The 15,220-nt window shown below is 49.5% G+C and overlaps 1 long non-coding RNA gene across 1 annotated transcript; it reads left to right on the plus strand.

Moving 5' to 3' along the window:
* Positions 1–879: 879 nt before the first annotated feature.
* Positions 880–13,986, plus strand: LOC128150419 (uncharacterized). The gene is made up of 4 exons (XR_008238053.1): positions 880–1,152; positions 4,181–4,264; positions 9,970–10,174; positions 12,696–13,986. It is a non-coding gene; the product is annotated as an uncharacterized LOC128150419 (long non-coding RNA).
* The last annotated feature ends 1,234 nt before the right edge of the window (positions 13,987–15,220 follow it).

Consider the following 15,220-nt stretch of genomic DNA (forward strand, 5'->3'; position numbering starts at 1 on the left):
TCACGCTCGGAGTGACGTGAGCCCGGCCCGGCGCCCAATCGGGAGGCTCCTTGGGACGGACGGGGGGGACGGGGAGAACTTGGCAGGAGCGGGGAGAGAGGAGAGGGGAGGGCGGGGGGGGGGCGCGGGGGGGGGAGGGGCCGCCCCGCCCCCGCGGGAAGGTGGCGGCGGCCGCGCACCTGCGTGGGGGGACGGACGGACGGGCACGGGGGAGGGAGCGCCGGCTGCCGCGGCCCGACGGGGCGCCCACCCCACCACCCCCACCCCCGCGCCTCCGCCGGGCACGGGCTAGGGGCGGACAAAAGCCCCCCCCCGCGTTGGGGGGGGGGGGGAAGGAAGAGAAACTTTAGGAAAGTCATCCCCGCGGGGGATGGTGATGCTCCGGGGCGCCCCACGCGGGAGAGTTTTCCACGCGGGAAGGCTCCCGCGGAGGAGTGGCGGGGCGCGGGGGCTGCCGCCGCAGGGTGCGCCTCTTCCACGCGTTCAGCATCGGGGCGGCGAAGCAAAACCCCGCTCACGGGCGCTGCCCCCCCACGCGGCTCACAAACTTTTCAGAGGAACGGGTCCGCGGCCGCCGGGGCAGCGGCTCTGCCGCGCATCGCGGGGCTGTAAGCGGGAGCCGCCGCGCGGATCACTTTCCACGCGCGAGGCAGAAACCAAACACGAAATCGAGCATCAGGTTGCGGCGCGTGGAACAACCGGCGGTGCCGACACCCGCGTGTTCGCTGCGGACGGCGCCGGCCCCGGTCCCCCGAGCGGCGCGCATCTTAAACCCATCCCCAGCTGGGCACAGCCCGCTCCCGGCCGGCTTCGGCGGGAAAAGTTAGGGAAAAAAAAAATTTTGTTGGCGGGGGGGGGGGGAACCAAAGGAGGATCTTCCCAGCAGGTCCGGGCTGCAATCCGGACCAAAGCCTGCCGGCCGCGCTTTGTCCCGCCGTGAGCGCGGGTTTCCGCGGCGTGGGGCAGGGAGCGCCCGCACCCCCGCCCCCGTGGCCGCGGAGGGTCGCCCGGCCGCTGCCGGCGGAGAGGCGACGCTTCCCGTAGGAAAACAGCCTTAGGCGTGCGGGCGGCGGGGGAATAAATTGAGGAGCGGGAATAACGCCCTGCGGAGGGACAGACGGCAGCGGAGCGCTGCAGGGCGCTCGGCGGCAGGTAAGGACGGCGCTGCCTCGCCGGGGCCGTCCGCGCCCGCCCCTCGGGGCTGCCGTCCGGGGCGCCCCGGCCGGCGGGAGAGGGGAGAGCCCGGACGGGGCGAGGGCAGGCAGGGCTGGCGCGGGTGGCCCCTGCCAAAACTTGCACCGCAGCTCCGTGCCGGCGGCGAGGGGCCCGGCCGTGCCTCGCCCCCTGCCCGCCCTGCTGCTCTCGGCGCGGGCAGCCGCTCGCTTCACAGCCCCCCCCCCTCCCCCCTTCCCCTTTAAGGGTCTGTCTCGCTAGAGGGGAGCCGCGGCGCCCGGCCCCACGCGTGGGTGCGGACGGCCCCGCCGCCTCCCGCAGGGCTGGCCGGGCGCGGAAGCCCCTCAGCGGGGCGCGCTGCGAGGTTCTACCCTCCGCGGCCAAAGTTTGGGAGCCGGCGCGGGCAGCAAACCCGTCCCCCGGGAGCCTGCCCTGCCCGCTGGGGCGAAACGTGTGTCCCCCCGCAGGGGCTCTTCTCCCCGCTGCCCGCCGGCGGGGCCGGGCCGGCCGCCGCGTCGGGGCGGTTGGCGGCTCCGCGCTGCCTCCGCGGCGGGGAGCGGGGTCACTAACGCGGGCGGGTGGGGTGATGTGACAAACCACCCGCCGCGGGTCGCCAAGAAATGCCTCGGGACCGGCCGAAGCTGCCGCCGGGAAGCTGCTCCCGAGTTAAAAAAAAGAAATAAAAATAAATCCCCCTGCCGCTGCCCCGGCCGGCGGGTCGCGAGGAGATACAGCCGGTAAACACCCGCCCTGGAGTCCGGCACCGGTGCGGGAGCCGAAGCCTTTCGGGGCCGCCGCGCCCGGCACGTCGGGGCGCAGCGGGCAGCGGGCGGCCGTAGCCCCGGCCCGGCGCGGCCGCCGCGGCGCGGGGCGAGGGGTCCGCGGGGCTGCTTTAACCGCCGCCCGCCCCGGCCCCCGCGGCAGTGGGAGAGCCCCGCTCCTGGCCGGCCGGCCTCGCAAGCCGAGCCGAGCCGTGCCGTGCGTTGGCCCGAGGCCCGTCCCGGGGCCGGCGTTGGCCACCTCAGCGCCGTGGGTAACCGCACATCCCCAGTGCAACGGGGCGCGCCCCGGGCCGCTCCGCTGCTACCGCGGTCGTCCCCCAGCCCTGGAGCCGGGCGGCTCCGCAGCGGTGCCTGGTGCCCGTCGCGACCTGCCGGCCCGCGGGAGCCTCTGCCCGCCGGGACGTTTTCGCCGTCAATTGTTTTAACGTGACACCTTAAGAAATAGGGGCGCCGGCCCTCCGCCGCCGGGGAGCGGCGGGGCTGGGGCGGCCCGACGGCGAGGGGCCCCGGCGGCGGCCCGCGCTGCGCTCCGCGGGCGCGGAGAGGGGAGCACAGCCGGCCCGGGCCGGCCTCGGCGGGACGGCTCGCTCCCTGCTTGTTCTTGCGGGGCTCGGCTTGCCGGGGCGGCACGTTCAGCCTCACGTTGTAGCTGTAAGCGCTGCAGGGGCTGCGGTACAAGGGTGCAGAAGTGTGTCTGGACGCAGGGGGAGATAGGCTAAATTTGGCGGGTGAATGACTCGCTTGAATTCTTCCCCCCCTTTTTTTTTTTCTTTTAAAGGACACCGGGATACACGTAGAGGTGAAGCCGAATCATGCAAACACTAATAAATAAATAAATAAATAGCTGCCTCTGACACGGAGCTCGTCACCACTGGGGCTCGACTTAACTTCAACCACTGTTGATTTACCCCAAAGAGAAACTGGGGCACTGGGAGTGAAGCGATGTCCCCAAGGTCACACGGCAGAGCAGTGGCAGCCAGCCTGGCCCCAGCTATGGGTACCATGTTGTGCAGGCTTCCACCTACCATCCGGTCCCGCTGCCTCGTTTCTGTAGCTGCTTGCAGGTTACCTACCAGCCCCGTGTCCTGCAACTTTTTCAAGTCTAAACATACCGGCCCTACGACCTGCCACACCAGTAAGCCCAACTGGCATGAACGTTCGCACAGCCTGCCGTCTTGGGCACTGAGTGCTCCAGACCCTTTCTCTCTTCTAATCCTGGAGGATTCCCAGCCTCTTAAGGAATGCAAGTTGATGTTTCAAAGCTCAGCGGCAAAAGTAATCCCCCATGCGTCACCCAGATTTTAGAGGTGGAAGAAAAGCTCTTCTTCCTCCAGAATTTAATCCCTCAGAAGGGGTCCAGGGGACCCCCATGCCCGCATCTCATGGTCAGGATTTGTAGTGAGCGCAGTGGTCCATGGTGCCTTCTCCAGGCCCCAGTGGCTTGGGCAGTGGCAGGGCTGTGGGTGGCTGCAGGGCTGTTTCTGTCCCTTGCTGCTCCCAGTCTCCTGACCGACTGCAACCATGGTCCCCGCTAGTGAACTGTCGTAGATTCCAGTCTGTCTTCGAACTGTAGAAGTCCCGGGTCCTTTTCCTGGTAACTAATAGATCATAAGGTAGCCACCAGCTCCTTTTCTTCGTAATTAATAGATTATAAGGTAGTGACACTGTTTACTTTCTGAGTTACGGGCATTTTGGATCCCAACAAAAAGTAATCTATGTTCACAAAGATGGATTCAAAGCCTGGGTGTGCTCAGGTCTGTGGGTTCTCTTCTGCCCCTCTGCCTAACGCTTGGTGTGTGTCACAAACTTCAAAATACTACATTTCCTCCAGATATGGAGGTTGTCAGGTCTATGTTCAGCTGCAAGGTTTGTCCTGTCAGAAATAAATTCCTTCTCCAAATTTTGGTGCCCCTGAAGAGAAAAGGTTTGCTGCAAGTTGACAGCTTTCTGTGCTTGCATTTCTTTCTTTAAGGGGGAAAAAAAAACCAGATGCAAGAAACTTAGGAAAACTTTTGCAGTGTGCCCATGACCATGGGTGATTCCTCTGTCCCTTTGGAGTCTGACAACAAAATTGAAAGTGACAGGGGTATATTGTTGAAACTGCCTTTTCTTTGATCATTTTCCTTGCTGTGTCTGTTCCAACTAAATGAGGGAGCGGGGCTACGAATACATAGCAGGTTTTCTTTTTTCTTTTCTTTTTTCTTTTTTTTTTCCTTTTTTTTCAGGGGTGGGGAAGGTCCAAGTACTCATGCATAAAAAGAAGAACACCCCGCAACCACAAAGGCCCGATTCTGCTCTAACTTACGTTGGTATGAATTAAATTTAGCTCTACTGATATCAATAAAGCATCATCAGTGTGTGTGAGAAAGAGGAGAACTGGGTGCCTGATGTGTGTAATCGCTGAATTTAGAGCCTTTCCTTGCTTCCCTTTGCCCTGTCTCCTCCTTTCAAAAAGTAAACCATTGGAAGAAAATGCCTTTAACCTGGACAGTGAATGCAGCCTAGGTGGTTCAGCAGAGTGCAATTTAATTCAAGAACCTGGTATTGATGGAAATAGAATTGTTAAAAAATAAAATAATAAAAAACACCTCAACAACAGAAAACCTCACAACCTCCAGAGAGGAGAAAGTGAACTAAACTAATCCTATTAAATGTGGTAGCATGTTTCTGTGCAGCTCGCTGAGAGATTAAGCACAGGAAAAGGGATAAGTGCTGCTTCAGTTTCACTAAACTAATGTGACAACTTGTCATTGGAAATCTTTACAGCTTGTTAGCAGATGACTAGCTGATTCAGATATGTTTTCTACCATTTCCTTTGTGTCTGGGGGTGGTGTTTTTTCTTTCCTGTTCCTTTCTTATCCATACTGCTTTATTTTGCTTTTTAATCCTTCATGTCTCCTTCAAGTCAAAACATTTAACTTGCTTTAATCAATATTTTGTTTTGAAGATGTCCCTTGACCTTTTGTTTGTGCAAATTAACCTTCAAGGGCACCTCATTCATTCATTAACCTCAGTGGGATGCCATATCCCTTGTACATGGCATTTTAGGATGCATAAAACATTTATGAATGTTTAGACATATTGCAGTGAATGACTGTGGTACTGCTGTGGTTACTACTACTGCTACTATATTAATTTTACTTCCACCTCTTCCTTCCTTTCTTTTTTGCTTTCTTCTTTCTTTTTCTTCCTTTCTTTCTCTTTTCTTTTTCTTTCTTCTCTTTCTTTCCTTCTTTCTTTCTTCTTTCTTTCTCTTTTCCTTTCTTTATTTTTCTTTTCTTTCTTTCTTTTCTCTGTCTCGCTCTTTCTTACTTAATATGTTGTTTGTGTGCAAAAGGCATGCAAAATAGCCAGGCTGAGAGAACTTTTAGCATTAGTAATTTCATTTCAAAAGCAGGTGTCTCGATGCTTTAGAAACATATGCTGAGTCTTAATCTTCTCTCCTCTCTCCTCTCTCCTCCTCCTTTCTCTCTTTCACTTGCTCCCCCCCCCCCCCCCCCCCCCCCCCCCCCCCGGCAAAGGCATGATCGTTGAGTAAATGGAAAAAAACATTTGACAACATTAAAGGAAGACTGTTTAGAAAAGGAAGGCCCTGCTGAGGTGTAGAGGAAGCCTGTTTATTAACACTGGACACCTCTTATCTCAGGCAGCTCCAGATGGATGTCCCCTTGGTAATTCCCACTCTGTGCCAAGTGGGGTTAAGCAGGGTAACCACCTTGACGTGGGCTGGTGATCACCAGGGGATCATCGGCTCCTTCAGAGAGAAATTTTAGCAGAAACTTGGGATGGGGGAGGGAAAGCCATCAGGCTTCAGCATAAAAAGCTTGCACGTGGCCAGATTTACCTTTGCGGCTGTAAATTGCTTGCTGCCTGGGACAGAGCCAGGTTTTGATTGAGAGATAAAGTAGTTCAAATCTGTCAATAATTAACTGTCACTCAATTAAGGCTTTCTTAACAAATTAGCACTTGGTAGCACCTAGGGTGCAGGTTTTTCATGGGAAAAGGCTGATAGAGTGACGTTGGCCATTAAGTTTGCCCACTGAGTATCAGCTAATGTCCTGCTCAGTTTAAACACCACTGTGCAAATTTGGTGAATTGGTTCCCAAACCCTATTTCTGCCAGATTGCTCTTAAGATTAACCATTTGCGCCTTCCCAAGCTAAACAATGTAGGACGGGCTTTGCTAAGAGAGCTATCCCTGATTGATTAGGGTTTCCTGACTGTCAGCTTTGAAGGAGCACCCTGATGTAAATGAGGCTGGAGGTTTGAATTCACAGAAATCGGGTGGAGCCCCCCTAAAACCCTGGAGGTCCATAGGGACGGATGGAGCAGAGTTATATAGTCTGCCTCCCATGTAAGCTGCTGTGATGTGTTTCTGTCTCACACACGGCCTCGCTTTTCCCAGCCTGCCCTTTCCACTGGGTTGGTGGGAAGGTTAAAAGGGAAAACATTTCCACCCACTTTATCCCACGAGGAAATTCTCACTCAAGCAGCTGCTGCCAGGCTGTGACCTCTTGTCACGTCCAACCTTACGTGGCCCTGGGTACCTGGCTTCACCAGGGCTTGTCAGGTCAAATGCATTTCCAGAAACATTGCAAAGCTCCATGTTTATGCCTCTCTCCCAGATTCCTGGAAGAATCCTTCTGTGGCGGTAGAGGTAGCGTTGGTGGTTCTCTGGTAGCAGACATTTTGCCGGTTCCCTTTCATCCCTCTCCGAACTAGCAATGCTGTGGGTACGTCATCCCACTCTTCCTCTTAATTCTCCATTCAGAAATTGTAAGTGAATGTCAGATGTCAGCCAGATCCAGCAGAGCCATCCCAGTTACATCAGCTGGTGCTCTGGCCCCGTGTTTGTGCGCGCTGCTGGATCGACGCTGCTGGGACGGGAATTCCCCTGGTACATTAATTCACAGCAAACCGCAGACTGTGGAAGTGGTGATCATTTGTCACATCAACCCTGCTGAGGAGGAATCCGTCTCTCGCGAGTCAGAAAACCCTTTGCTCTCCGTTGTCATCTAATTCTCCTGGTGTCACACACAGTTGCACCTCCAGGAGGTGTAATTGCCAAGTCTGTTTAGAAGTCAAATGCAAAACTCTGGCAAATGCAGGTTCTGATTCACACTATTACAGGAAGGGCTTCAAGGTGGAAGCTGATTTTAGCTTCAACTCTGATCCGTTCCTCTGATACAGGTTTATGCTCAGTATGGGTTTGGTTAAATCAGTCACTGCTTATCTTGCTGAATAGTTTTCCGTCTCTTTTGAGCAAAGCATGCCTTAACCTGCAGTGTGGGCCAAAGCGATGCTGGACAAGAGTTTAAAAACAAAATTTGGGAAGCTTTCCAGGTTGTTCTTTCTGAATGAAGTCCTTGGGGATGCACACTGTTGTCTTGTACAAGAACTAATCCCGATGCAGCTTTCTTTCTATTAATCATATTGGAAGAGCTGCCAGAGAGGGACAGCTCTTAGCCAGCACCACCCTACTGTGGTTCAAAGATCTGAACTGTTTCAGCAACCTCCATGTGGAGTGGTTAAAAGCACGTTAAAAAATACTTTGTGTTGCCCTGTCCTAGTACTTGCATTAAAAGTCTTAAGAAGTTTAAAATCATAAAGCAGGAGAAAAGGAAGTGCATTTGATAGTTTAAAACTGTACCCTACCCTGCTGAATAATCAAAGCTGGTATTGAACAGGAAATGTAGTTTAATTTTACAGACTTATGTTCTTTTGGTTGGTTGATGTTTTTAAGAATGAGGAAGGTATTTCTGTAGAGGGATTATAACCTGGGGAAAACAATTTTGATTGGGTTTTTTGGTGTGCTGAATTAATTTATTTTTATATGATATAGCAACAGTTTTAAGAACCCATCTTTTCTAATGAAAAGTCATTGTCATTATCTGAACAATGCATACGATCTGTCACCTCTAAGGACTCAGTCCTGCAAGGCATTGAGGGACAACTTTTTCAGGGGCAGAGAGGCATCTAATAGCATTTCAAAACAGTTGCAAGTGCTATACTATTAATTTTAATAGGACACAGGTGCCTGGATGGTTTTGTAAGGTCCTGAATAAGCCAATGGATTTAGGAGCCTAAAGCAGAGCATAGGCTGACTTTAGGTGTCTATGTACAAAACTGCCATCGTGGATCATCCAGCTCAGGAGACACGAGGTGCTACAGCGCTGTTTCTGTGCTTGCCAGAGCCATCCCTCAGTGAGCAGCTACATGCAGGGGTATCTAGGAATCGTTCAGGAGCCAGCGCACAGGCTTTGCTCATGCCTACGGCCTCCAGCAAAACCCCACCCAGCACTGCTTTTTTTGCAAGATGTCCTCATGGTGGTGTCAGTTCCCATCTTTCATAGGATAGCCTACAAGTAGGGAGTCTCTCCTAGAGGTGGGAAATTTGCATTTAACACTTTCCTCATCCCAAAGTCATGCAAAGTCATGGCTCTCTTCTCTCTAAAAAGTGCGCTGGCCACCAGGCTGTGGGATGGGATCATTCTTACCCCTCTTTTGGGGGTTTTATGCCGCTGCAGAAAGGAACCAAACTATCACAGGGTCAAGAGGAGAGAAAACGAGTGAGCTTGACTTTGTGAAAGGTGCTTAAAACAAGAACCTGGGAGGGGGCAGTGGTCTGCTTCCAGGATTGTATACTCTACCTATCTATACTGGCTCTGTAATGCAAAATACATCACTGGCCTGGGGAGGAGGGCCTGGGAGTCCCTTAGCCCAGGTAATGGTGCATGGCACTGGGCCGTGCTCTGCACGCTGACCCTCTTTCTGGCCTCAGCAATCTGTGAGCCTCTCCGTAATGCTGCACAGCTTCGCTGGAGTGGATGGAGAGTGTCGCAGCAATTAACATGAAGGTACTAACGTCTCTTATGGATTTTAGCCTTGAGTAGCTGAATCACTAGGTACCTACACAATGTAAAAAATTCATCCCAGAGTGCCCTAAGCTCCCACTGAAGTTACTGCGCTCACACTCGGCAGCATCAGGGCCAAAAAATGTAGGTGCCTTTTTCTGGAAAGGAAACACATCCCTGACATAAAGGTCAAATGGCATTTATAACAACATTAATAATTTCAGAGCATCATGCTATTGAATTCTAGGAACGATTAGACCTGTTTGGCAATACTGTTTAGTTGCTTTTACAACAGAAATATGCTGTTTACCTCCTGAGAGATTCATAAGGAAAAAAATCCAGTCTATATCAATCAGTAAGATATTTTCCTTACCAGAGATATTGATTTAAATATTGACTTCGCTGCTGGAGGGTTATTTCACTCCATGCTGCACATTCTCATTGTCAAGTGACATGTGTTTTATGTACTAATAAAAATGTGATTTCTGGACCAGTAATCTTATCTGGATGATTCTGACTTTTTGCATTCGGTTTGGTCTGCAGCAGTTGTCCTTTCTAAAATTGAGTACTTATTTTCTTCTGAGTGTCAATGCACTTCGCTCCATCTGAATTACTTGCAACTAAGATCAAAACAAACAAATGTTAACCCCCCCCACACACATAGCCCCTTTGTCCTATTAGTTCATTTTCCTTTCAATCTTTCAGCAATGGGTTTAGGCTCTGCAAGACAGTAGTTCTTTATTTAGCAACAGAAAAGGTGCCGCTGCAGAACCTGTTACAGCTTGTCAGAAAACCAGCCCGAGTGTGTTCTGGGACAAGGACTGTCTTTTTATTGCTGGGTTATACAACAGCTCTCACGTTGGCTTGCTGACCCCGATCAGGCCTGGCGATAGTAATAATGACAACAATAGCTTATGCCACTGAGCAGCAACCCAATGCTCAGGAGTGCTGCATAGCTCCCATCACAGGCCAGAGGTGCCAGCTCCCCCTTGTGCAAAGTACCAGCCCGGGAGGAAGGAAACCCAAAGAGTAAAAATCCCAACCCCCCCGTAGCCTCCAACTTATAGACATGATGATTTATTTCACTGGAGCATTGTATCCATGAAGCAGGGGATATTGCTGAACAGTTTCACTGATGCTAAAATTCTTGTTCCTGGACAGCCGGTCCTCCTCGCGGAGCCTGGACCCACGCGTGTGTGTAGAATTGCACACTCTGAACGAAACCGCTCTGGAGGGCAGCCGGGTGTGCTGCTGCCATGCTGCTCAGTGGCACCGAGGTCCCGTGGGACTGGGAGCACGAGGTGGCGGATAACGACCTGAATGCTTGTGGTCCATCCCTCTTTCTCTTATGCACCATTGGGACAAGGTGAGAATGTGAGGCAATGGTAACACTCACACATCAGCTCTTTGGCCTCTTCAGGAATCACCCCAGCTCCCTGCAAGTGGGATAACAAGAAAATAGAATCATTTTCAGAGGGGAATCGCATGCAAAAGATTGCTTCTGGTCTGAAATTCCTAAGGTCAGCTATACCCATAGCTTCAGGGCACTAGCATCATCCCATTTGCAGCAGAGGACCACTGGTACCCTGCATGCAGGAAGATGGGCTTTGCCTGGGAAAAGTATCCCTGTAAGTCTTTCCCTTGGGAATACTGAATTTCAGAAAATACCTATGGATCCAAGACTTTTGCTCAGCTCTTAACCTGTCAGGACAGTAAGAGGGGCAGAGACATACCCTCCTGGAGGTTATCTGCAGCCAAGAAGGGGCAAAGCTGGCAGAACAGCAAATCTCACACCCCGTTAGTAGAGCACTTCTCTGCCTAGCCTCTGCTAAGGGGGTTCTGTGGTGCTGTGACTAGAAACTGTTTATTTTGGAAGAAACACGGACAAAGAGGGCTTTGGGTCACTTGCAGATTTTTTCTTTCCTGGAGTGAATTTACAACAAACATGAGAACTGGAACTACGGCATAAATTCACCTTATATTTTACTAGAGGTTACTTAGCTTAGTTAGATCCCTTTCTGTCTACTTGCACACAAAGAATTTGCCTTTTTTTTTGACCACAATGTTTTAAGTGAAATTTTGGGGTAAACAAACATGCCAAGTCTTTATTAACCCCAGCAGTGTAATTTCTCATTACAAGACTCTGATTCAGAGGAAACAGCACTGCTAAAACAGCTACCGAGTCCCAGCAAAAATGACAGTTTTCCTCAATCAGTTCCTTTTGTGACCTTGATCTGAACCTTAATCTGTTTTAGCAAAATTCTTTTTATTAGCCATTCATACTTAATCATACTGCTAATTTTCCTGTTTTTAAACTATCAATTTAAGGCTGCTTTTTCATGTAACTAATCAAGGCTGATGTATGTTATTTTGGCTATGATTTCTAATAATTATTCTTAAGAGTTTTTTAAGTCTGCGTTCTCCATAGATAACTGTCAAAATTGTAGAGAGGGGCAGAATGGCTTGTTTCTGTGATATTGCACATACAAGTCCGCTTTCTTATCTTTAGTGAAAATAACCATTATGAACATTGTATAGGGAATCTGAGCCTCATCTTCTTTTCTTTCCTTACATCAGCAGTTGCTTTTCATTAGTATTATTATTGCAGACAAGCATCATTGGAGGGAAGAAGCGTTTTCAGGATCAGGCTCCATTTGAGATATTTAGAAGAAAAAAATAAACATAAACTTGCAGCTGTCTCTCAAAGATGGTAAACTGTTGTAGCTAGTGACTAGTGGTTTTTCTTTGCCTATGATATTAAAGAACAGATTGTGTTACTATACTTATCTCTACCTTTACAAACAAATACACCAGGAAAATATGTCGAGCAGAAGAAATCACGCTTGTTGTCAAATGCTTAGCTACGCTGACTACAGGTTTTTGTACTTTTTGGCAAAAGCTTCAAAACATATTGTGGCTTGGTTAAGCTCCGAATTCTTAACAGTGTAAAGGGAGCCTTTTTGTGTCTGTAGTACGCACTCGGCTCTCCACCGAAGGCAGCAGTTCGCTGCTGTTATTTGTCATTCGTACGGCTGCCGCAGAGAGATCGCAACCCCTTGTCCTGGGCTTTGTACCCACCAGAGACGCTTCTTCCCCCACCGAACTGATTAACATCACGGCAGGGCTATGATCTTAAAAGGCTGGCACTTCTGATTAGGTTTTTGTTGAAGTTAGAGGAGTTGACTGAGTACCGAGGGCTTTGTGCATGTGCAGCGGGGTGGTTGCAGGGGGTAGGACACTTCCCCCCCATTTAGAGGTGCCATTGGAGCTGCACTTGGGGAGAAACTTCACAAGCATTTTCCAGCCTAAACCTCACGCTCTGTGCTCAATGGGACTTTGTCAAGTGACATGCTAACATTTTGTTCGGGAGTGAAGTAGATTTCTTAATTGCAAGTGAACTAAGTCTGACAGATAGGCTTTTCTACCCTGAAGAGGGAGGAAAGCCAGAAACTTGGGGGGTTTGTAGGGGGGTGTTTTGTGGAAGATGCTCAGATGTCTTGGTAATGGGTTCCTGTGCCAGATGGAAGGCAATCGCTGGAAGAGCAGATGAACAAAGACTCTTCACAATCTTTTTCCTTAATTAAATCCTTCTTTCTGTAAAAGTGCAATGTTTTCCCTGAATTGAAAGGATTGCCATGTATGATTGTTTAAAAAGCTACAGGTTAATTGTGTTATATGTATCTGTAGAAAAATTAATCCTATATGCAAAAATGGATGAAAATGCTCAAATAGCCCGTTAATTAACTCAGCCCTATAGTTAGCAGGGTTGGCAGTAGAGGAAAGAATAATGCCTTTTCAATCCGAAACCTTCCCTCCCTCCCCATCCGTTTTATCTCTTCTTGTCACTTCCTATTAGCTGATCATGACATCTTATCTTTTTCCTGAAGGGTGGGCCAGAAGATTACTTTGGAGCTCATGTAAGTGACACTCCAAGGAATGGCTGGCAGCGGGTTCAGCGGCCCCGGCCCCTGGAGCTGCAGGATGTCATCCCCGTGACATGCCTGGAAACCCCAGCTCATCCCTCAACTGTCCGGTTACAGCAGCATCTCCGTCATGTTGCACTTCAAGTCTGTCACAGGCATGGGTTCACGCTCCTCACCCGGGAACCCTTCTCTTTTTTGCTGAGGACCGTATTTTTATTTTTAACGCAGAGTCCTTCACATCAGTGGCAGTGAGGGTTTCTTTTGCAAGATGGCATTCCGCCATAGGAGGGGTTGGCTGGGGATCATACACCAAATGTACACACATGTGCTAAGAGAGGAGCTGTGCATGAAAGCCACCTAAACAGCCACCTAAACATAAATTTGAAATTTATTTCTTTTTCAGTGATTTTGAAAGGTCTTGGGCCAGTAGCTCTGGACACCAGCTCTGGTCTCTGCACTTTCTCTTTCACATCACTCTGTGGGAAGCAGTTTTCGGGAGACCTCTGCCTGCCTGGAGGTGTGGGGCTGTCCCAGCAGCTTTGCCCCACACCAGCCACCCGGTTCCTGGAGCCCAGGACGCTCCTGGTGGGGGGACGCAGCCAGAGCGCTCCCACCAGCTGTAGCCAGACATTATGGCTCATGCTGGAGGGACTCACTGCCGGCACCGTAATTGCAGGCTAGCTAGATTTTTGCTGTGGTATTACAAATTCCCCCAGGGAAGCCCACAACTATGACCATTTACATGGTAACATTGTCAGGCATGAGTCATTTTCTTCTCTCTCTCTCTGTCTGTCTCTGTTTCTCCCTCACACACACACACAAACAAATGCGAGCACAAATCAACAAACTGGTAAATAAAATTTAAATGATGCTTTAGTGCATTTTCAGCCCTCTTTTTCTGGCTGAGTGTACAGTTTGATGTACTTTTTTTTTTGTTGCTATAAAATGTAGCACAAAATGTGTGGGCCATGTGAATGTTGATACTGGAATGATGACTTTTGCATCTTCTGCTTCGTATTATATTTTTTTACCGGGCTGCCTTTAAGAGTCCTTTAACTAAAAAATTAGTCAGGAAAATGAATCCTTAAAAAACAAATCTTTTTCAATATAATAAAACAGGAAACTTGCAAAGTGAGTGACAGGGTCACTGTTTAAGAAGTTTTTTCACCTGACTCTCCTTCATTAATGCTCCCGCTCTGCTAAGCTTCTTCCCGCCCTTTCCTACACATCCGAATAAATGCAATGTGTGTAGTCTTATTTTATTGTACTGGCTACATAATCATAATTCACATAAGTAAGTAAGTACTTGCAGGTTTGGTGTTCTTGGATCTGAATTCTTCTGTGAAGCAACTTTCTCATGTACTCTGAAATGTTCAGTTTGGTGCTTTTTAAAAAAAAAAAAGAGCGTCCGCTAAAAGAAAGTTAGGAATGTCGCTGCAAATTTGTGGGGTGCCTGAATGAAGGTTGCTTTTACAAGACAAATATGGCAGGTTTGTGCATGCATCCTGATTGTCTGAGCAATATCCCGCAGGGGATCGCTGCTGAACCACACACTCTGTCTTAAGCGGGAACGGATTTGATTTCCCCCCTCTCCTCCGCTTTTGTCACTCTTTCTCCAGCACAATACATGAGACAGCGTTTGTGAAACCAGTGCTGTGTTGTCACCTAACAGGCAGGGTGAAAGGGCAGTACCGTAAAACGTAGCTCAGCTGAGGTGATCCTGGAGAGTGTCAAAATGGAGGATGTAGGTGGAGTAAAAAGCAGGTAAATTTGTGTACCACAGCGGGTGTCTGGGTGAAAATTCTGGATGCAGTGAACAGATCTGCCGAAGACACCGCCGGGAATATGTGACTATGAGTTTGGTGGCGAGGCCTCAGGTTTTGCATTTTGTTAGATTTACGTTTGTGGAGTGAGCAGAGGTTGAATAATTTATGGTGGTGACCACTTAGATACCATATGTCATGTTTTTTTTAAAGCAGTATGGGTTTTTTAATACACAAAAGGGAACAGACACTGGAGCTGAACTTTCTTCATTTTATTCAAGAAAAGAATACTTATAAATGCTTGGAGTAAAGGGAGCCCCTTTCTATACACTTTGAATCTGCACTAAACTTGACTAGTCAGCATCACTCTGTCTTTCCAATGAAAAATAAATCCAGAATGATTGCACAGTATCACACACAAGAAGAAACAACAAGACTTTTACACCAGTCTCAGTAAGACAGCATGCTTTAGTGTAGTTGTAAAGTTTAGTGAAAGCGTATTTCTGTCCATTGTTTAAAAATGCATATTTAAATAAATAACCACTCGATTCCCACCCAACAGTATATAAATGGTAGTCTTGATGTCACAGGCAAATTTTTGTAGGTAGTCCCACTGTTGTTTCCGGGACATTACATTGGAAATATTCTATTGTGTATTTTATTTTGCTGTGAGAAAAATGAAATCCTTGCATACTAGGAGTTCACATGTCCCTTTAAGTCTTAAAA

The sequence above is a fragment of the Harpia harpyja genome, chromosome 13 (genome assembly GCF_026419915.1).
Source record: "Harpia harpyja isolate bHarHar1 chromosome 13, bHarHar1 primary haplotype, whole genome shotgun sequence".
Lineage (NCBI taxonomy): Eukaryota > Metazoa > Chordata > Aves > Accipitriformes > Accipitridae > Harpia > Harpia harpyja.